Source organism: Panthera tigris, chromosome A2 (assembly GCF_018350195.1).
Source record: "Panthera tigris isolate Pti1 chromosome A2, P.tigris_Pti1_mat1.1, whole genome shotgun sequence".
NCBI lineage: Eukaryota > Metazoa > Chordata > Mammalia > Carnivora > Felidae > Panthera > Panthera tigris.
In genome coordinates this window covers 158632179-158656841 of record NC_056661.1, presented here as the reverse complement: position 1 = coordinate 158656841, position 24663 = coordinate 158632179, and the positions used below count along the sequence as shown (strand labels likewise).

Genomic DNA, 24663 nt, shown 5'->3' with positions numbered 1-24663 from the left:
AATGGAATGGCAGCAAAGAAACTGGCTTATCAAAGCTATTGATGCATTTACTGGCCATTGTATTTCCTCCAACAAACGATCCATCCATCCATCCATCCATCCATCCATCCATCCATCCATCTGCCTACCTACCTACCTATATTTTAATTCCAGTGTAGTTTACAGTGTCATATTAGTTTCAGGTGTACAATATAGTGATTCAACAATTCTATACATTACTCGGTGCCCATCAAGATAATCCCCTTCACCTATTTCCCCCACCCTGCCTCACCTCTCCTCTGGCAACCATCTGTTTGTTCTTGATAGCTAAGAGTCTGTGTTTTGGTTCCTCTCTCTCTTTTTCCTTTGTTCATTTGTTTTGTTTCTTAAATTCCACATATCATATGGTATTTGTTTTTCTCTGACTGGATGGTTTCAGGTTTTAGGATTATACTCTCTAGCTCCCCCCATCTTGTTGCAAATGGCAAGATTTCATTCTTTTTTATGGCTGAATAATGCTCACATCTTTATTCTTCTATCAATGGACACTTGGGCTTCTTCCATAGTTTAGCTATTGTAAATAATGCAGCAATAAGCATCAGAATGCATATATCCCTTCAAATTAGTGTTTTCATGATCTTTGGGTAAATATCCAGTAATGCTATTGCTGACTCTTGGGTGGTTCTGCTTTTAGTTTTTATGAGGAACCTACACACTATCTTTCACAGTGGCTGCACCTGTCTGCACTCCTTCACAGTGGATGAGGGTTCCTTTTCCTCCACATCCTTGCCAACACCTGTTGCTTCTTGAGTTTTTGATTTGCATGTACCTCAAGATGAGTGATGTAGAGCATCTTGTCATGTGTCTATTGGTTATCTTTACGTCTTCTTTGGAGAAATGTCTGCTCATATCTTCTGCTTATTTTTAATTGGATTGTTTTTTTGGGTTTGAGTTATATCAGTTCTTTATATATTTTGGATACTAACCCTTTACCGGATATGTCATTTGCAAATATATTCTGCCATTCAGTAGATTTTCTTTTAGTTTTCCTGGTTGTTCCCTTTGCTGTGTAGAAGCTTTTTATTTTTATATAGTCCTAATAATTTATTTTTGCTTTTGATTTCCTTGCCTCAGAAGACATATCTAGAAAGATATTGCTGTGGTCAATGTCAAGAAATGAATGCCTGTGTTGTCTTCTAAATTTTTATGGTCTCAGGTCTCACATTGAGGTCCTTAATCCATTTTGAGTTTATTTTTGTGTATCATGGAAGAAAGTGGTCCAGCTTTATTTATTGCCTGTAGCTTTCCAGGTTTCCCAGCACCATTTGCTGAAGAGATTTTTTTCCCATTGGATATTCTTGCCTCCTTGGTTGAAGATTAATTGACCATATAATCATGAGTTTATTTCCAGGTTTTCTATTCTGTTCCATTGATCTATGTGTCTATTTTTATGTCAGTACCATTTACTGTGATTACCACAGCTCTGTAATATAACTTGAAGTCTGGAACAGTGATGCCTCCAGTTTTGTTTTTCTTTTTCAAGACTGTTTTGGCTATTCAGGGTATTTTGTGGTTCCATATAAATTTTAGGATTGTTTGTTCTAGTTCAATGAAAACTGCTATTGGTATTTTGATAGAGATCGTACTGAATCTGTGGACTGCATTGAGTAGTATACATATTTTGATAATATTTCTTCTTCCTATCCATGAGCATGGAATGTCCTTCCATTTTGTTGTGTCTTCCATTTTTTTTTTCATCAGTGTTTTATAGTTTTCAGAGTACAGGTCTTTTACCTCTTTGATTAGGCTTATTCCTAGGAATTTTATTATTTTTGTGCAACTGCAAATGGGGTTGTTTCTTTAATTTCTCTTTCTGCTGCTTCAGTATCCCAACAAATATTTATTAAGCAGTTATTACAAGGCTACCTTGGTTCTTGGTTTGAAAAGGAGATTGAAAGCAAGCCAAAGCCCTTTCCTTAATAAAGCTAATATTATATTGGAGAAGACAGGTATTAAACAAATGAACACATAAAATTCACACAAGATAAATGTCATAAAATAAAATCTATCCAAGTGAGGTGTTAGAGAGATTAGGGATACTTTTTAAAAAAACTGTTTATTTATTTTGAGAGAGAGAGAGAGCACAGTCATACAGGAAGGGCAGAAAGAGAGAGAGAGTGGTGAGAGAGAATCCCAAGCGGGCTCCCTGCTGTCAGCACAGAGCCCAATGTGGGGCTCTATCTCACAAACTGTGAGATCTTGACCTGAGCTGAAATCAAGAGTCAGATGCTCAACCTACTGAGCCACCCAGGTGCTCTCAGACTAGGGATACTCTGAAGTGACAAAGCTTCTTTGAAGGGAGAGGTTTGAATGACAGTAGTTGGGGGGAGGGAGGCTCATGTAGATTAGCAAGAAGAGTAATCTAGAGCAAAGGTGATGAGGCAGAAAGGTGCTCTTCTCAGAAGATAAGCATCAGAAGCCTGACTTACTTAGACTCAAGTGAGAAGTGAAGAGAGAAGAAATGATGTCAGAAAAACAAACCCCAGCCAACTTGTGAAGGACCCATGATAGTGAAGAGCTTCGATTTTATCCAGAGGGTGAAGTTAAACTGTTAAAAGAGTCTTTCAAAGAGAAATGACAGACCCAGATGTATGTTTTTGAAAAGATTACTGCCTCCTAATTCCTACTTAGATCATCTACTCCTAAGGTATTGTCAGGACTGGCATAACCTCATTAACAAAACCAGCAATAGTACTCAGAGAGGGTGAGGGGACACAGGAATCTACCTTGGGATTTCCTAAACTACTAGCAAAATGAATGGAATTGTGGATAATACATCATCAGTTTTTCCCTTACTCCAGTCTTCTCCCGGGGCTCTCTGCTGGCCAAATTCAAGGAGAAACTTGAGGACTAAGTAAGTCAATCAATGTAACTCACGGAAGCCAGCTCTTGACAAGATAGGTGAGTGAAATGATAAACAGCAGATCTGGATGAATAAATGGAAGACGTCTACAACTCAGAATAAGGTGGCAAACTTTGCATTAGCAGGTGTAATAATTAAGGACCGTGAACAAACACCACAGACACACTCCAAAATAAAAAAGTAAAGTGTGTGGGGCACCTGGGTGGCTCAGTCGGTTAAGCGTCCGACTTCGGCTCAGGTCATGATCTCACGGCTTGTGAGTTCGAGCCCCGCGTCGGGCTCTGTGCTGACAGCTCAGAGCCTGGAGCCTGTTTCAGATTCTGTGTCTCCATCTCTCTCTCTGACCCTCCCCTGTTCTTCCTCTGTCTCTCTCTGTCTCAAAAGTAAATGAACGTTAAAATAAATAAATAAATAAAATTAAAAAAAAAGTAAAGTGTGTCTGCAGGAGCCATTTTAACATGCAAGAATGAAGTTGTATTTTATTAAACATTTTATTATGCATTACCTCAAGTGTACAAATAATAACCAAAAATGATACATGTGCACCTTAAAACAATATACCGAAGAAGAGTAATTAATGAAATGTATACTGTGAAGAGGGATAGCTTGGTTTAATAAAAACAGTTCATAGAATTTTCAGTTCTCATTCTGCCCAGGTAATGAACTGAGAATCCCCCAAAACAGAATAACTATTGTGGAAGGTGACATCATAAAAGGCAAGTCGTTTTCAAATAATCTTGCCCTATGCGAATCAAGTAACCCAAAAGGCACTGAAAGCTATACAATTTTAAATTTCATCCCTATCTTAAGGAAAAATAATATAAAAACAGGGAGGGGGACAAAACATAAGACACTCCTAAATATGGAGAACAAATAGAGGGTTACAGGAGGGGTTGTGGGAGGGGGGATGGGCTAAATGGGTAAGGGGCATTAAGGAATCTGCTCTTGAAATCATTGTTGCACTATATGCTAACTAACTTGGATGTAAATTTTAAAAATTAAATTAAATTAAAAAATAAACATATTTCATCCCTATCTTTTTAACAGCTGAAAAAATTAGTCTATACATTCTCTTTATTAACTTTCATGTTCCTGTTTTTGAATGCAGTGGTTTTTTAAAAAATTTTTATTATATGAAATTTATTGTCAAATTAGTTTCCATACAACACCCAGTGCTCATCCCAAAAGATGCCCTCCTCAACGCCCATCACCCACCCTCCCCCCCCCACCCCACGCCCCATCTACCCTCATTTTGTTCTCAGTTTCTAAGAGTCTTCTATGCTTTGGCTCTCTCTCCCACTCTAACCTCTTTTTTTTCTTTTTTTTTTTCCTTCCCCTCCCCCATGGGTTTCTGTTAAGTTTCTCAGGATCCACATAAGAGTGAAACCATATGGTATCTGTCTTTCTCTGTATGGCGTATTTCACTTAGCATCACACTCTCCAGTTCCATCCACGTTGTTACAAAGGGCCAGATTTCATTCTTTCTCATTGCCACGTAGTATTCCATTGTGTATATAAACCACAATTGCTTTATCCATTCATCAGTTGATGGACATTTAGGTTTTTTCCACAATTTGGCTATTGTTGAGAGTGCTGCTATAAACATTGGGGGTACAAGTGCCCCTATGCATCAGTACTCCTGTTTCCCTTGGGTAAATTCCTAGCAGTGCTACTGCTGGGTCATAGGGTAGGTCTATTTTTAATTTTTTGAGGAACCTCCACACTGTTTTCCAGAGCGGATGCACCAGTTTTGAATGCAGTGTTTTTATCATTCCTTGCTTGATATATCCAAGTCCTTCCTTACACGAAACACACATTAGGATACTGACATCTTCAGTCAGATTGAGCATATGTTAATTTCACCTCTTAGAGTTTTTAAGTTTATTTATTTTTTGGTGGGGCGCCTGGGTGCCTCAGTTAGTCAGTCAACTGACTTCAGCTCAGGTCATGATCTTGCAGTTTGTGAGTTGGAGACCCGTGTCAGGCTCTATGCTGACAGCTCAGAGCCTGCAGCCTACTTCAGATTCTGTTCTCACCCTCTCTCTACCCCTCCCCTGCTCACACTCTGTGTCTCTCTGTCTCTCAATAATAATAAGTAAACATTAAAAAATTTTATTTATTTTTTGGTAATCTTTACACCCAATGTGGGGCTTGAACTCAAGACCCTGAGATCAAGAGTCACGTGCTCCTCCGACTGAGCCAGCCAGGCGCCTCGACAATTCTTAGATTTTGATATCATCAATGAAAGCCAATGAAACTGGTTAAAAGTGAAAAGGTACCAACATATCAACAAATGGAATGGTGAAATATGAAAAGAAAATAATTTATTTTTGTACTAAGCTTAATTTCTATTTAAGCCAGAACAAGAAAAATGTGTGGATATACTAGAAAAAATGTTCTATTTCTTCAATAGACTTTCTGAATCTCTCACATTCTTTGGGTCAGCAATGCATAATGTATATTGGGTTAACATTACAATCACGTCAACATAAAAATGATGTAGAGGGTGATCCTGCAACCTAAGGATACATGTTTTAAATTCCATAGTCCTAGAATGGTTCCTGGCACAAATTTAAAGGTTCAGTAAATGGCTGTTGAAGGCATGAATAATATCAAAGGATCAGAACAGCATTTTGAGGCAAAATGAAGTTATAATTTTTCTAAATATCTACTGAAGTTTTAACCAAGCCAAATATCCTCATAGGGTAAAGAGAAAAGAAAAGAAATAAAGAAAAGAAAAGAAAGAAATTTATTTTACTATATAGTTTTAGTTGTTTTATGTAATCTCAATTGCACACTTTTTGAAAGTGGAATTATAATCACAATAATGTGAAAAATAGGCTTTCATCAACAGGGAGTTGTTTTAAAAGGAAAAGACGGGAACAGAGTAACACGAGATGACTTATGAAATCCAACTTAATGTATAGAAGAAGGGCATAGAACATGTCCCGTGGGGGTTATCAGCAATATATAAACGAGCAGGAAGAACATAACCACTGTTCTCTGGCCTGGGCAGATTCAGTGGTGCCGAGATGGACTGGGCTAACAGCTTACAATTTCTCTTCGTGTCAAACAGATCTAAGCTGTCGGAGTCCCGCTCATCGGATTAGTTTCTTATAAGTTCTGTCAGGGCAGAAGTTTCTGGAGAAAGGGAAACAGGTAAAGAAATCGATTGCAGGGGCGCCTGGGTGGCTCAGTCGGTTGAGCGTCCGACTTCAGCTCGGGTCGTGATCTCGCAGTCTGTGAGTTTGGGCCCCGCATCGGGCTCTGTGCTGACAGCTCAGAGCCTGGAGGCTGCTTCCCATTCTGTGTCTCCCTCTCTCTCTGCCCCTCCCCAGCTCATGCTCTGTCTCTCTCTCTCTCTCTCTCTCTCTCTGTCAAAAATAAATAAACATTAAAAAAAAAAAAAAAGAAATCGATTGCAATCGTGAAGAGAGGCCAAAACTCAGTTTGAGCTCTACCCCCCAAAAAAGGCTGGAATATTTTTAAAAGCCAGGGTGATGGGCATAGATCTTAGGCCACTTGTGTTCACTAATTGGCTTTATCACCCCCCCAAACAATATTTTCTTCTCTTCATCACTGAAGGTAGTTTTATACCTTGAAGTAAGGGGCTCATCACCAGTCAGACCCTTAGTCTAAAATTGGGAGACAGGGGCTCTATCACCTAAGAGATGATAGCCTTAGGTTGCAAAACAGGTCTTTTGCCAGTTTTACAAGATTTATATCTCATAGGTGCACAGCAAAAGATGTACAATTACAAGTTTTCTTTTTTTCAGAATATTATTTATTTATTTATTTTGAGAGAGATCGCTATCAGGGGAGGGGCAGAGGAAGAGGGAGAGAGAGAATCCCAAGCAGGCTCTATGCTCAGTGTGGAGCCCAACTCGGGGCTCAAACTCAGGAACCAGGAGATCATGATTGAGCCGAAATCAAGAGTCAGACGCTTAACCGACTGAGTCACCCAGGCACTTCTACAATTACAAGTTTTCTAAAGTAGATACTCTAAGAAAAAGGAGCCGGGGGCCTGGAGTCGGGAAGAAGGCCGTCTGAAGGTTAGTCTGGCTGAGGGGAAGCTTCAGGTTTTCTTGTTCAGTCCCTTAGAACCTGGTTAATGACAATGTCCTCTTAATAGAAGAATTACTCGTCTGAATCCCCTCAGGCCTGAGTGTGGGTAGAGAATCAAAATTCAACCACTCATGATTATTATGTGTACAATAAATCGCCACTTAAAAACTCAGTCTCCATTCATTCTTTCCTGCTTTTCTACCCTAGAGTCCACCTCTGCCTTTCACATCAATATTGTATTAGTCGGGTATTCGCTGATTATAACGCAAATAACATGTAAATTGACCATAGAACGAAATTGCCCAAGTTTTCCGTACGTGGACTTCCTAACATTGACGATAGATCTAGAACAGTTCAAATCACACACGCGCATACACTGGTTAGGTCAATTCTAATGTGGAGAGATCGAGAAGAATGATAACATTATAGGCACTTCAAAATTAAATTCTTTGAGTCAAAAGAGTTAATTGGAACAATTGATAGTGCTCTCTGTTTTGTTTTGTTTTGTTTGTAAAAATGTTTTTCATTGGGAGATTCTGCAAAGGCAGAATGACACATTATGTTATCAAACAATTTTATTGCAAGAATCATGTTGAAATTTCAAAGATAATTTCATTTGAAAAATTAGTGTCGAGCTGAGATTTCAAACAAAATTCTGTTATAAATTGCTTGCTTTATTTTCTCTAGACAAAGTCCTAATGGACTCTCTTTTTCATTTAGTTATGTCACATTGTTTTCTATGACTTGTGAATTCACTTTAATGGACTTTCCCCCCAGACTTTACCATCAGTATCTTATACACACATGCCTACTTTCTGGCCTCAGCTTTCCACGTCAAACTTCACATCTCCATCCCGCACTGTCATTTCTCCCCAACCTAAAAAAGTGTGTCTCATTTTGGTGCAGTGAATTGATGCTTTACCAATAAATCTACTGTACTTTGTGGTTTGGTTCTCCCGAAATGTGTGTAGTTCTTCAAAAAAAGAGAAATTCCTGACTTCATTTGGTGGCCCCTCCAAATCCTGACCTATGAAACGTATAGCATAATCTTGGTCCTAGAAAAAAAAATGATATATTTGTAACTAATGGTTTTTAAATGATGACAGAAGAAAAGATACTGCTTGTGTGACCTTTTAGAAATGTGAAGTTACAGAGAAGTCACTAGTATCCCAACATTGGAAGAAAACCACGTACGAACAGGACATTATTTCTCTGAGATAATCATCACTGCCCCCTCCAACTATAATCATGGTACCTTGGTCCTCTGCCCTCACCCTCACAAAGGCTGTCATCCAGAAATTAGGAGACCCTTGATAGCTTCCCACACAAACTGTATGTGCTGTTCTCTGACCTTCCAATTCTTCACACATACCCCACTTCCCATCCCGTTGATCATAAATCAGATCCCCTGAGATCCCACCTCCAATTCCAAGACAGTCACTGTCCAGCCTCTGAACTATATATACGTTTCAGACCTCACAATTAACCCTCACAAAGTACCCGACACGCAGAGAGTAACTAATCAATGTATTTGTTCAACAGATATCTGTAAAAACAAGAGAGAAACACAGTACATCCTTTGCAAGAACAAAAATAAGAGCCGGGGCAGGTTGGTGAGAAGAGCTGATTTCAGAAGACATGAAAATAACAGAACAAATAACACAGATACTGCATGTCCGGCAGCAATGCGTTTTAGTTCCTTCTTTCTCTGTGATGAAATCTGTCCTCTGTTTAAAATTCTTACTGTGTGTGTGTGTAGGGAGGAGTGGGCGGGAGTGGGAAGGGTTATTTCTGGTGATATTTTAAACCACATCATGCACAGCATGGACAGTCACGTAAGAAAGTCATGGTCTAAATCCACCTGCTGCATTGAAAACACAAGAATTCTCCAATGGTGGGAGTTTAAATCAACAATTACTTAAACGTTTTGTTAATCTATGAGCTACCCAAGTATTAGGAATGAGGGGTCTGGAACAATTTCTCATAGGTCAGAATATTGGGAAAAAGCAATTAGTATTGGTAAGTAAAATATAAATGTTATGTTGGAGGAGCTGTGAATAAAGAATGTTCCCATTTGAAATAAAGATAATTCAAACGTGGTTAAAATGTGTTTTCCCCCTGACAATACTCCTGAGGTAAACAGAGACGCTGAATCATGTGCCTAGCTATCACATTTGCTAAAATAATAAAGACAGTATTCTTAAGACCATCTTTTAAGTACAAGAAAGAACTTCCCTCCACCTTTTATACCTAGAGTTCTTTTAAGATAGATGTTAAGCCTTCTAGCCACTCTCCTAATGTGCATACAATGGATTTGACAGTTATTTTGATATGTTTGGGATGCATTCATGCCTCCCAGCTAAGCATGCACTATTCAATTTGGAGGCCTTAAATAAGCTCTCAGGATGTTTGAGAGCTAATTAAAACTTCATTATGAGTACAACAGCCACACCACATTACTGGCTTGATAAGAAACCCAGTAACTGGCAATGTCTGTGTAGTCTTTCAACCGACACTTAGAATTAAGTCGCATGGTGCCCACTGCCCCCTAGAATCTCTTTTTTAACAAGAACACAAAATGTAAGCAAGGACTGTGGCGCTGACTTATGTTAAAGGACAGGCAGAGCCTGGATTCTGTCACATATTTTCAACATGCTAAACTTTTCTTTACAGCAAGAAAAATAATTATATCTGAAACACATATTTTCCAAGATTTACTTTTGGGGGAGGGTGTATATATAATTACCCTTTTTTTCTTGTGATATCTGTTTTCATACAGATGGATGGCATATCTTCCAACGAAGAATTCAATTTATAAAAAAATGAATCCAATAGTTTAACCTGTCCAAAAGGGAAGACAGATAAGCACTAATATAATTAACTCTCTTTTTTCTATTGATAAATCCTTAAAGTTATTTTTTAATATAAGTTACCATCCTCCCATCAGCCAGCATGGCTTCCAGGCAATTTTCACGCAGACATCCTGTAGTGTATTATAGGAATGTCAAGGAACTTTAATATTATCTAGAACAAAACATAATTAGTAAGGAAATTCTTTGGGGAACAGCTAATGCAATGTATCAAGTTGCAAAGCAAAAGGCTTACAGTTCTGTGTTACTTGTTTAAACTTATTTACGCTGATAAAACATATTAGAAGCAAAATATCCTACCTTTTTTTCCAGTTTCTCCGTGTAAACAGATTACTGTCAATGACTTTGGATAATATTCAATTAAAATATAAGTTTTATTAATTATGACAAAATGATAATGTTGCTATCTGATTGAAAAGCTACTTTCTTGCAAATGAGAATATCAGAGGTTAAAGGTTGAAGTAATTGTCGTGGAAACAGATAACCTACAAAAAGGATGACAGCAAATAAGAAAATACTTCTTAGACAGTGTCCCTCAATTCTCCTCTCAAAACACAGCAACTTATTTGATTGTGCCCAAGATACAGTAACTTTTCTTATCTGTAACTATTCATATTAGCCCATCTTTGATGATCAAGTTAAAGTGGCTATTTATGAAGTGGCATGAATAAACAAAATTAATAAGTAACATTTAAATGCCCCTAGGAATTCTTATTAAATATTTCCAATATCTTCAATCAAAAGGTACTTAACCCATCACATATACATAAAATCACTCCTGAAATGCCTTGTTAATAGATGTGCCCTGTTGACAAATTTTACAATTCATTTCAAGCCCTTTCATATACAAATCTTTAAAATGAATGAGTCCACCTACTCACATATATTTACCAAGATATGTATAACCTACCAATCTGTGAAAATTATGCTTTTCTTAATCTTTCCCCCAACCCCCTCTATTGAATACATAATACAGCTGTATTTGGCATTATTTTTATCCCCAAATCCGAGTACCTACTACAGCCTAGAAAGCTCCTATTTTAATGAAGTAGATGAGGAAAGTTATAATTCTTGAGAGCATTAGAACAGTAAAAATATTAATATGCTTGTTTTTAAATAAAAATTACTGTAGCTATTATTAATCATGATTCCTTTTATTGACACAATGTCAAAAATACTCATTCTTTTTCATATTCTCAGAAAAAAATACGTAGAAACTTAAAATTATGACTTATTGCAGAACATTTAATGCATGTTCCTTTAAGTTTGTTTGAGTGAGGAATGAGCAGTCTTTGTTTTCCACACGGGGATTAAAAAAGGATTATAAAATAAGCTTTTTTAAAAAAAAATTGAACATATAAATGTATTAATAGTAAGCGAAAGTCCTGCTTAAAACCATTTTCTCAATGCTTAAGAGCTTCCCCTGTATCATTCTAGATTTTTATATGCATCTAGAGATAAAATAATTTATGTTTAAATAATCATATATAATGCATAGGATATTGCAACTTTCTTTTTTCCCCATTTTATTATTTTTTTAAATTTTGTTAATGTTTATTCATTTTTGAGAGAAAGAGAGAGACAGAGCATGAGCAGGGAGGGGCAGAGAGAGAGAGGGAGACACAGAATCGGAAGCAGGCTCCAGGCTCTGGGCTGTCGGCACAGAGCCCCACCCACACAGGGCTTGAACTCACCAACCATGAGCTCACGACCTGAACTGAAGCCAGAGGCTTAACCAACTGAGCCACCCAGGCACCCCTCCCATTTTCTTTCTTTATTTTTATTTTATAGTTAAAATACAGTGTTGTATCAGGAAATTTTCTTTTTCTACCTAAGGCTATATCGAGGTCATGTTTCTATCGCAGTATATATATATATATATATATATATATATATATATATATATATATATATATATTTCTTATGTATTTCCAGCAGCTATATTGTTTTCCACCATATGAGTATACTGTCACGTCGCAAACTTTTGCTGATGGACAATAGTTTCTAACTCTGCTCTATTACAAATAATGTTTCGTGAACATTTATGAAGACATCTGTAAGCCAGTACATGGATTTCTGTAAATTATATTTCCCAAAATTATACAGCATAAATATAGTGCTTTAGTATATATGGTTATATAGTATGTATATATGTATATGTGTACAGATATATACTACATGTAGTATATATAGCTATATAATATAAAGGGCATAAATGAACTATTTCATAGTTACACAGTGAAACATACTCAAGATTTCAACTTTTGTTTCTTCTTTAGCCAAATGCTGTAGGTAGGCCCAATGATACGTAGTCATGAAACTGACTTTCCATGACAAACAAATGAGATAGCATTACGTGTTATTTTCTTTCATATTTTTCTTTCTTTTACATTTTGGTTTTTAACTTTGAGAAATGTGTGGCAATGTTAATACTATTGCTAATTGTTTTTTTTTTTTTAACTTGGCACTACAAAATTAGTGTCAATCAATCATAAATTAGTATTTACTTTGTTATGGGCAAGAATTAAACTATGAATATGTTCCTTTATAATCTCCCCAATATTATGCACTATCATGCACTGAACCATGAAAAAACAATTAAAAGGAAAATTATTTTGGAAAACAATGGAAAATATTATTTAACTATGAGGGAACATATAGAACTAGCTAACACTGAGGATTTGGAATCCTCATTTCCAATGGAAAATGTTACTTTCATCTTAGACTTTCCTCGAATCTGTATGTGGACTTCAGACACATCCGCCTGAAGCCACACCGATTTTTTATCGTTAAGAAAGTAAAACAGGTACATGGGAGACCATCAGGGGAAAACACTACAATTCTATGAAAAGCACTAACATCGGTAGGTAAGTAGATTGTGCTATTATGTTAGGACAGCACCTCAGAATGATAACAGAAATGGGTGAATTTTCTCAGAATAATATATATAATAATACAAACTATATACGCTATATAAGAAATACAAGGAGAATAATGTGCCATTTTGAGCCCTCTGACAAACCAACGCTGAGGCAGTATTAATTACGCAAGAGTTGTTTTTAGAGGAAAGGGGTCATTGTTCATCTGCAAGGCTTTTGCCAGGTTTATACCTTGTGAATGCACCTTCTCAGTCTGCGGTTTGTTCTTTCATTTGGTTAATAATGGCATGTGAAGAATAGACAATTCAATTTTCATGTATTATTACCAGTTTTTCTTTTACTGCTACTCCTTTTTGTGTCCTAATACATTGTTGACTATTCCAAGGTTGTGAATATTTTCTACGTATTCTTCGACAAGTTGAAAAACAATAGCTCCAGTGTTTAGGTGCAACATGCATTTTTAATTCATTTTTATATACAGTGTGAAGTAAGGGTCAATGTGAATTTTCTCCATGTGAATATCATCATCCCAACACCATTTGTTGAAAAGACTGTTTTCCTCCACTTTGAATTATGTTGGTGGCTTTGTTAAAACTCAATTATTCATATATGTGTGGTCTATTTACAGTTTTGTACTCTCCATATACATACATACATATATGCAAACTAACTGGGGAAATGTATCACGTTCATTGATTGAAAGACACACTATTGTTAATTTGTCCATTCTCTGCAAATTGATCTATAGATACAATGTGTTTTCTATCATATTTCTAGCTGGGCTTTTTGGAGTATTTTTTAGATAAATTTACAAGATGACCTAAAAAAGTTTTTCACAACAGTTTTGTGTATTATAGGTTTTATACAGTTACAAGAAAATTTTAAATCATCTTGTAAACTGTAAAAGCCTTGCTAGAATTATGATAGAGAATATACTGTATCTATAGATCAATTTGCAGAGAATGGACAAATTAACAATAGTGTCTCCTTCAATCAATGAATATATTTCCCCACTTAGACATACTTTGATTTGACACAGAAATATTTTTCAATTTTATGTGTATAAAGTGAGCAATATTTTATTATATTTGAATATTAGTATTTTTTAAGTCTGATGGTATTTTAAATAGTATTGCTTTTATAATTATAGTTTCCAAATGTTTGATGCTAGCAACTGAAATTGAATATTTTTTATTAATCTTGCTCGCATCCTGTTACCTTACTAAATTCACTCATTACCTAAACTGATGTTTTTTAAAGATTGAGTAGAAATTTCCAAATGAATAATCATATTATTTATAAATACAGACAAATCTAATTCTTCTTCCCCAATCTTTATGCTTCTTTTTATTCTTGTTGATTGGCTATCATCTTCAGTGCAACACTGAATTACATGGTGACAACGTATCCTTTCCTTGTTTGCAAATCAAAGGGAAAACATTGTCTGTTATCATTAAATACTGCATTAGTCATAGGTTTTCATGGATGCCCATTATCATTTTGAGATCATTTTCTTCCCTTCCTTTTTTTTAGTTGTTTTTTTTTTTTTTTGGTTGTCAAATGATTGTATATTGAAATAATTTCCCTTGTAGTTCTTTTTTTAAAGAGCTCTTTTTTTTCTTTTGAATTTATTTATTTACTTTGAGAGAAAGAGAGAGGGGGAGAGCAGGAGCAGGGGAGAGGCAGGGAAAGAGAATCTCAAGCAGGCTCCTCACTATCTGTGTAGAACCCGATGTGGGGCTTGATCTAAGGAACCGAGAGAGAGAGGTCATGGCTGAGATCAAGAGTCAGATGCTTAACTGACTGAGCCACCCAGGCGCCCCTCCTTTGTAGTTTTTAACTGGCTGGGCATTCAACTGCACCATTATTGATGTCATCTATGATGTCATGAGGGTGGTGGCCATCCACACAGATTGGGCAGTCCCCAGGATCTTTTTAATGGTTCCGGAGAGTTCTCTAGCTAAAGATCTGTGCCACATTTGTAAGACAATGCTGACAATCTCATCAAAAGTGGTATTTCCACTGTGCTTCAAGTTTTTCTGCTTCTTTCTGTCTCTTGGTTCTTCCTTGAGGGCTCTGATAATCTGGGCAGATGCAGAAAGAACCACTTCAGTCTGGGCCTGTCTGTTCTGAATGGTCAGTTTCACTCTAATCTTCATACCCTTCCAATCACCGGTTGCCTTGAGGATGTCATCACCAAACTTTTGTGGAGACAGACCCAGGGGCTGATCTTTGGGGCCAGGAAGATGTGGCACTGACTTTGCCACCTGTGCACCTCAGGTGTATGACTTTGATCTTGATGTGGTCAAACTTAGGCGGCATGGTAGAGTCAGCTGGTGTTGATGGATCTGGAATCGGGACGACAAAACATAGTTGTACGCTCGCTTCCTCTGAGCCAAAAGCCAAAAGCCACTTTTTGTTGAGAGTTGTTTAATCATTAGTGGATATTGGATTTAGTCAAATGTTGTTTTTGTTTCTGTTATTGTTTTGCATCTATTGAGATAATCATATGCAGTGATCTGCATTGGTTGACTTTTTATATTGAACCAATCATACTTTCCTTAGATAAACCTCACTTAGTCATAATGTATTATCTCTATGTAAGTATCGTTGGATTTAAATTTCTAATTAATGTTTGTGTCTGTATTCATTATAAATACTGATATGTACTGTTCTTGTAATTTTTATCTTTCATAAATATTCTAAGTTTCTATACTCTTAATGAGGAGTGTCAGGGCATTGAATGGCATTATATATTAAGAAAGGTACACATCTTAAAATGTGTAATACTAACTACTGAAAATGTTACCTACATTCGAGAACAAAAAACGGAATAAGAAAACACTATGACTTAATAACAACCTACCTCAAGTCAATAATAAAGAGGGCAGAAAAAGAGGAAGACAAAAAAGCATTGAAAAGACCTTGATAAACATAAGCTTTTGGACATTCTGCTTAAGGTGGGCCTTGTATCTTGAATTAGTGTTCCCATTCTTCAATAGTTAACTCCTTTTTCCTTAATTAGTCTGCAAGGAAATGCCAGCAAGCATTTTGTCTTCAAACTGTCTTTAGAAACCCCAAATTGCCTAGCTCAGTATTTGGGAAATGGTATGTACTCAGGAAAGCTTCTTTGTTTCTTCTCAAGGTTAAATACTTGGTTGGTGAATTTCTTGTAACAGGGGAGGAAAGCAAACAGCATATTCTCTCATTAGGATTATATGTATTATATATTTTCATCCAAGTCTGATAATTCTTCCCTTAATTAGCCATCAGTGACTTTTATTGAATCACATTCTGTATTTAATTAGTATTTCTGAATTGAAGCTATTCTCATTTTACAAGTTAACTGCAGAAATACCTTGTGGACATTTGACTAATATTTTAATTAAGGCATAGAGTCATATGAAAGACATACTTCTTATCTTGGAGAATTGTCACCTATTGATAAATATTAAAGTTTTTAGTAGTATGATTATGTAGTGGTAAATAAAGATTGTAAGCAAGTAATTATCTAATACTTTAATGAAACTCCTCCTTTTACTTTATTTTCTTGTGTTGTTTATAGCTCTATGTGAGCAAAACAAATCACCGTTCAGTACAGTCATAAATCCTTTCTACTGAAAGATATGTTTAAAGGTTTGACTATGTGGATTTTTTTGGTCATTGCTTTTCTTTGAAATCCAGGTTCACTGTTGAGTTTACACTTTCACAAAACTACTGATCTAAAGAAGGATTTTTCAAGTTATCAAATAATTATTTTTCACAAAAAATATATTAAGCAGGACTCCTTAGTGAATTAATACATTCACCAATTATTTCCATATTTAAGACCACTGTCTGAGACCATATACATTCAATACAATAGCAAATAAGTGATAATCTGCATGCATTAAAGTTTACTCAAGCACAAGAGTGACTATAACACTGGCTTATTTCTGAGTCTCTTTCAGACACTGTAGTAACTGGAGGCACTGGAAGGACCACACTATTCCCCAGAGTCTCTGCTATGACGCCGTACCATGGAGAGCCATGTGGATAGGGCCATGTTTGCGTACATGGCTCTACTCAAGTGTAAGCATGTGAATGTATGTGTATGTTTCATAGAGTTCTGAATTCCTAGCCAAGTTAAGTTGAAGAAAATCTTCAGATAAAAAATGAAAATAGCATCTGATTAATAGCATCTGCTTTAGTCTTTGAAGGCTCTCTTTAAAGTCTTTGATAGACTGCCAACCAACATCATGTGTTTCCCCCAGGGTACAAATACAAATATTAGGAATAAATATTGCCCTTATTCATAAGGAATTCGAATGCGTTGCACGGTGAGTGTTACTATTTTTGGAAAAGATTCCCAGATTTCATGGGGCATTTGAGAACTATTAATAAAATAAGAAGTCATTTGTTACTGTTTCTTCAAGGGATTATGCGTGATGATGCAAAAGATGGCAAAATACACAATCTTTTCATTTTTGTTTTAATTAGGAAAGACTCAAATGTCATAGCTTCTCTAATGCTACAAAATCTGAACATATTTGAAATTTAGCGTAAGATTTAATTACATAATTCATTCAATATATCAAATGCATCATTATTTAATTCTCAAAATACAAAATTAATTATAATGGAATAAAAGGCTTTAATGTGAGTGAATAATGTAAAGAATTGGCAGAGGGGAAACTTCTGGCTTCTAATATCTTATCACTAACCATGGACCTTGCACCAAATCAATTATTTTACCATTATTTTTCCCAATATACAAACAGATAAAATGGGTGTGTTAGCCACTATCCACAGGCGGATGTTTCAAAGGATGAATAATTAAAAGAGTTCACAAGTTCCTTTTAATTAGAATGGTTACACAATTGCCAACAAATAGTAACCCCTTTATTCAAAATTGAATGTCCAGAGGTTAATTGATTTGCCAAGGTCTCAAGCATTATCAGCATACATCTAAATTCAGATGGCTAAATCCATTTATCTTTTAAATATTCATGAGGCACCAAAGTTCCAAAATCCAGTAAATTATGTAAAAGTATTTATTCTTTGTTTGGTCAGATATAATTTCATTTTTTTAGCCATTTCATGTAGGTAAGTGAAGCAATGTAATACATCCCTGATTACCTTGGTAGAGAAGAAATATGAAGTTCATGTTTTAAAAGTCTCACTGAATGTTGATATTCTTCTGATTATAGTTTTTAAACTAGGAGAGGATTTTCATTTAATTACCTAATGCTTAGAGAGAGACTGACAATCTCCAGGTGTCAGGAATTTAGGCTTAATTAGAATAATACTAATAGCAGTGATTTTAATACATTAGTATAATACTTTATTCTTTACTAAAGACTTTCTGTCAATTTTATCAAGTAAGGCAATTTCATAAAATTGTTGTACACTTAAGAAAGCATCTCACTGTAAGATGATTTTTACATTTTTGAGTTTTAATATACATTTAAGAAAATGAGAGATTAAAGAAAATGTGAAAATAAAGTGGCTATTCATATAATGCAAAAGTAAGCAAATAAAGAAGTTCAGCCCACTATTTTCCCATTTTATGAGTGTTGTATCAATGGTAAGTGTGAGAGCTGCGGGTCAGTAAGAAAAGGTACAAAAACAAGCTGATATGCATCATGGTTATTTAATCTTGTCATTCAGAGGTTTTTATTATTCTGGGGCTAATACTATTCTTGAGACCCTGGTGTGTGTGTGTGTGTGTGTGTGTGTGTGTGTGTGTGTGTGTGTGTATATTAGCAGATGGGACTGACAATACCACAATGATAATAACAAATTATTTTTCTTGTTTCAAGAGATATTTTTGTGTTTTTTTCTTTTTTTGAAGATTTTTTTTCTTTTAATTTTTAAGTAATCTTTACACCCAACGTGGGGCTTGAACCTACAACTGCAAGATCAAGAGTCACATGTTCCACTGACTGAGCCAGCTAGGCATCCCCAAGAGATATTTTTCATTTGTTTAAACAAATACTCTAAATGAACTTAGGTGTTTGAGTTTAGAAAATTTATTTAAAACTAATATAGCTGATAAATAAATGTTTATACATTTAATATATATTTATACATTATCTTTTCTCTTCAATCTTCATAGGATGACTAGAAGACAAAAAAAAAAAAAAGAAAGAAGACAAATATCTTTCAGATAAATATGCTCCTACCTAGTTTATGCACTTATTGGAATATAGAAAGTTCTAGAACTTTCCTAAAACCAAATAGTATGTGTACAGTGCCTGACAAATGGGAGGATCTCTATAAAATGGAAATGGCCTTGTTTCCAGTCCATGAACTCTATTACCCTTAGATTCTTTTCACCGGTTCTCCTCTTAGTCTAACAAACACATTCAACTTTTCTCCTAATTTTTAAAAAAGAAAGAAGTAAACCAACCCCCCCAGCCTCCTCTTGACTGACTACCCCTGTCTTCTCCCCTGTGCTTCTGTCTCCTGAGGGATTTCTCTTGCTCTTCCCACCCCTCTTTCATACCACCCCCAACTATTTTTTAAAGTGATTTTATAATCACATTTTTATTCTGATTAGCTGTAATCTTCATGAGGGTAGAGAATATATTTCTTTCATTGGCCATTGTTAATAATATCCTCTGTATGGTAAGAGTGAATTTGGCAAATATTTGCTGAATAAATGAGCTCTCACCATGTACTTGTGTTTATGTGACTTTCTCAAGCATTGTTTTATTTAAAAATCTATTTTACATTTTGGGAGATACACATCTCTAAAGGTAATCTCAAGTCTCAATTTATTACAGTCATTGAAGTTCCTCCTCTCTTGTACGCTGGTTTTCCTAGTATTTTTGACTAAATTTTTAAATATTTTGTTTTATTTGTGTTTTGCATGTTTTCTTAGCCTGTCAATTGAATTTAGATGCTTCTCTTTAATTTCTCATTGGCTCCCTCTTCTCTATTTATTCGGTGAGTGACCACATGCAATTTTTTCCTCTTCATTGATCATTCATGGTTTATGGCTTCTGTATCTCTACTTTCAGCCCCGATCTTTTCCCAGAGCTTGAGAATCCAATTTCTACCTGCCTGCTATGCACTTCCCCTAGATTATCTACTTTCAGTTCAGACATGTGGACTCTCATCTTTTCATTCATGTCCTCTCTACATGAGAAGTTGCACATTTTGGTTGGTTTCCATCCAGCCCCCTCTTCTGTTTTTCTTGCCATCCTCTGTCTCAGGCTCTTAGTATTATCCCACAAGTTATTTCTTCATTCACTCTGATTCTGACTAGTAACTGCTTCTATGTTTTTCATGTTTCAAAGCTATAAGAGAGAGAAAAAAGCCTCTCTTCTAAGAATATACCTAGAACTTAGCTTAGAGAGTCTCATTGGTAGAAATAGTGAAAGTAATGATGGGCTTCAAATATAAATATAAATATTTATATTCCTTAAACTATTTGCATACATTTGTAACTTTGTTTATATTTACCTTTGCAAACACTCACTCTATGAATATGTACATAGTTCAATTAAAAATGTATTGGGCAGAGGGCACCTGGGTGGCTCAGTTGGTTAAGCTTCTGGCTTCGGCTCAGGTCATGATCTCACAGTCTATAGGTTCAAGCTGCAGGTAGGGCTCTGTGCTGACAGCTCAGAGTCTGGATCCTGCTTCAGATTCTGTGTCTCCCTCTCTCTCTACTACTACTCCTCTCCTGCTCTCTCTGTGTCTCTCTCAAAAATAAATAAACATTAAAATTTTTTTAAAAATTTATTTGTGGGGGGCACCTGCGTGGTTCAGTTGATTTAAGCATCCAACTCTTGATTTTGGCTCTGGTCATGATCTCACAGCTGGGCTCTGTGCTGACAGTGCAGAGCCTGCTTGAGATTCTCTCTCTCCTTCTCTCTCTGCCTCTTCTCCATTCTTGTGCACACGCTCTCTCTCTCTCTCTCTCTCAAAATAAAAAAAAAAAAAAAACAAACCCAAAAACATTAAAAAACGTATTTTGGTTAAAAAAAGTAAAAGTGATTGAAGAAGGCAGGCCTTAAAGACTTAGCACCCATGCCTCGTGGAGGTGAGACCTGAAGACGTTTACAATTTCATATGGTAATAATTACTTTAAACTGTAGATAAAAGATACTCATGTCTTAAAAGAGCTTTGAGGAGTTGCTGGGAGGGAAAACTTTTCTCAATTTCCCATTCTGTGTGATAGGCAGTGGCTGGTGGTGGTTGCCTGGAGATATATGCTGAAATAGCTTGTGAGGTTACCTTCAGGCTCAGTGGGAAAGACTGTGGTAATCAAACAGTAATATCTATATGGGCTATATTCTTCTATATTCTGCATTCTTCACAGGGCTGTGAAGAACGGTTCAGTGTGGTAACACTTGTTCAAACTAAGCTTTTTCAGGTTTCCATGTGCTACTTTATCTTGACATTTGTTAAATATTCACTGTAATAGTACTAATTATAATTTTATAGCTGTGGCTCTGTCTCCATTTGCCTTGAACTGTCCATTTTCTTGATTTTCACTTGTCCTTTTAAAATTTTCTCTTATGTTACATATTTTTGCAGAAGGAGCATATACCAAATATTGCCATTAACCATCATTCCATCTAGTTAATCTCAGGTTAATTCAATTATGATCCAACTATAGAATCATATTCATTCATTCTCATTCTCCTTCCCCCTCCCCCAATGATATTATTAATTCTGATATTCCAAACTCCTTTGATGTCTTTCTTATTAATGACACAGTTTGTCAATATTCTTTGAGGACAGGAGAATTACTTCTGGGTTCATCAACTAAAAACTAAAGCTCAGCAACATGAAAATGTTTGAATTACATTTATATAAGTTTAATTGCTTTTACCTCTTTACTTACAAGTTTATTTGCACCTTCAAGGAGCTAAAGAAAATTTCTAAAAATACTCTTTTTATTCTAAGAACATTCTTTATATTCTTTTTCAAAGTCTAAGGATAATTTTTAATAAGTTCAAAAAGAGGCAAATGTATTTGTAAAATATAGTAGATAAATTATATAGGGACATATACAGGTGTGATAGAAAGATGAAGTTGAATCCTATGAATATGTCAGCGTGTAGAGCAAGCTTGATCAAATATAGGTAATTTCACGGAATGCAACCTAGTAAAACATTAAAGAAATGTTATATATAGAATTCAGGATAGTGCTTATCACTGGGATGGAAAAGGTGATGTGACTTGGAAACTCTTCAAGTATATTCTATGCTTATTCTTAACCTGGTAATGGGTATGTATGTTTTACTATTTAAGAACTATACGTACATTTTATTTGGCACTTCATCTATGATGTTTTAACAAGTAAAGGTGTAAGGTCTTTAATATTACAAAATATAAATATATTCTCCCATGTTCTTTTAATATTTATGTCATATATCTCAGACTTTGGAGTATATCAGAAACTTACAGACTATTTATTTATAAACTCATCCTTTGGATGCCTCCCCAGTGATTGATTCAATGTCAGCAGTTCTCAAAGTCAGCAGATGAATGGATAAAGAAGATGTGAGATTATATATAATGGAATATTACTCAGCCATCAAAAAATGAAATCTTGCTATTGGCTATGATGTGGATGGAGCTAGAGAGTATTATGCTAACCAAGCAAAATAAGTCAGTCCAAGACAAATACCATATGATTTCACTCATGTACGGAATTTAAGAAACAAATGAACATGGGGATAAAAAGAAAGGCAAACCCAGAAACGGACTCTTAACTGTAGAGAACAAACTGATGGTTACAGGAGGGGAAATCGGGGCATAGATTAACTAGGTGATGGGTATTAAGGAGGGCACTTGCTGTGGTGAGCACTGGGTGCTGTATATAAGTGATGAAATCACTAAATTCTACACCTGAAACTAACATTTTACCATATGATAACTGGCATTTAAATACAATTTTGGAGAAAAAGAAGAAAAAAAGAAAACTTGTCTCTAATATTCTCCAGCAAGAAAGGGAGATGTGTTTCATTACAGAGACTTCAGAGGTAGGGAATGTACAAGGATGAGAGAAGAGGGATTCACTCAGTTCATGAAGTGGCTTCATTCTAGGACTGGTAGTGGCAGCAGATTTAGGTGTCATACTCAATCATGATGCCCAAAGACAGAAAACTGACTGTCTTTTTCCCTGGGCCATTTGATAATTGATCTTTCCATGACCTCATCCAGAAGATATCCCCTTAAGTCTCATGACTGAGAAGAGGATCATATGCACTTTCTTCATCTAATTACTGACGTGGGGGAAACGACTGATATGAAAGCCTTAGACTGACCATCTAGAATTAATTCTTGTTGGGTAGTCAGCTGTCATAACCATTATAAGCACTTACTACGAGGCCTGACATATTGTGAGACTCAAAAACATCTAACTGGTATCATGGTTTTTCATATCTTGCTTATATTCATAAGTTTTATAATCCTTTTGAATGCACATAGTTTTACCCTGCTTCAACATTTGTGTTTTATCTTCAGTTTTTCTGGTCTGGGAAATTCAATCAAATCATTAATTATCGAAGGCAGGGTAATGGATGTCTGTCTTTTTTCTGACACCCTATTTGCTTTAATCCTTTCTCACAGATTTATTGTTAAGAATGTATCCGAGTTTTTACTTATCTCTTTATTTAACTTCCCTTGCAGTATGTCTCACTCTTCTCAGGTGGGGTCCACACAGAGAAACACGGTTGAGTAAAATTGATGAAATGACTTAAGTCTTAACCTCTTGGTTGCATAATTAGGGCTCTTGGGCAAAACTTGATAAAGTGTTCTCATGCAGAAAACAGTGTTTCTGTAGAGGAGCTCTGAGCGTGAATAAGACAGGAGAAAAAAGTTGGTAGCATTAGGGCCCATCACTTTTCCACAAGTACAAAAGTGTGGGGCCATCGGAAAGTATCTTTCTGGGTGTGTGTATTAGGGGAGAATGACAGAGCTCTCCCAGGATAACCAAGGGAGTGCCATTCATTGTGAGGAGAGGAGGTATCGTGTCAGCACCACAACCGGAGGACAGCTCCCTGCCAGCTGCCCTGATGCTCTCTGGTGCAGAATTTCCTCCCCTGACATCCACATAACACCTGCACAGATGGATAGCCAAAAATACTCTTTGTCTTTTCAAATTACCTTCCCTGAGGAACTGGAAATTCCTCAGTTCAAGAAATATATGAGTTTCTCAAGGCTTAGTACTAAACATTTCTCATCTCTATTCTCTTTCACTGGTTCCCAGATTTTAAATATCATCTACATGTTCATGACTCTCAAATTTATGTATCTAGTCCAGACTACACACTAGTTATAAACTCTTTCACCTGGACATTTCTTAGGGAGAGACAACCATCCACCAAAATTCATCTTGTCCCTTCCCTTGTATAAGGTTATAGCTGGGAAGTGGCTGACTAGCCAGGCCTACATTTCCAAGCACACCTCTTTATCTGGATATGGCCATATGACTAACCCTCACAGTGGAATGTTAAAGTGGGTGATGTTATTACTTCCTGCCCAATGCCTTTAAGAAATAGGCTTGTTTTTCCTACTTTCTATCTTCTTCTAAGCAACTAAGATGGAACCCAAGATAAACCTTGGATGTTACATCTTGATAGTAATAATCTCCAAGGTATGACAGAACTGACATGAGTCTCTGAGTGACTGGTTGGAAGAGACCTACCCGCACTTGCCAGGGAGGTCTTACAAATATCTCAAACTGAAAAAACTCCATGCTTGATTACTCCCTACTCTTCTTCCACTCTTTCCCATTGAAGAAAATAATAAAAATCATGGTCACTTATTACATACTGACTACAATTCTGGAAAGATGCTAGGTGCATTAAATATATTTATTCATTTTTCCTTACAATAACCCTATGAGAGTATTGTTTTTAATCCAAAAAGATATCAAGCAATATACCAAAGGTCAATCAGAAAGTAAGTATCAATGGCAGAATCAAATCCATGCATACTGTTC

At 36.0% G+C, this 24663-nt stretch overlaps 1 protein-coding gene and 1 pseudogene across 1 annotated transcript in view; both read right to left on the bottom strand.

Moving 5' to 3' along the window:
- CNTNAP2 (contactin associated protein 2) overlaps positions 1 to 24663 on the bottom strand; it is a 1960721-nt gene that overhangs the window by 1271006 nt on the left and 665052 nt on the right. The gene's annotated exons all lie outside the window — the stretch shown is intronic.
- On the bottom strand, positions 14412 to 15147 carry LOC107180447 (annotated as a pseudogene).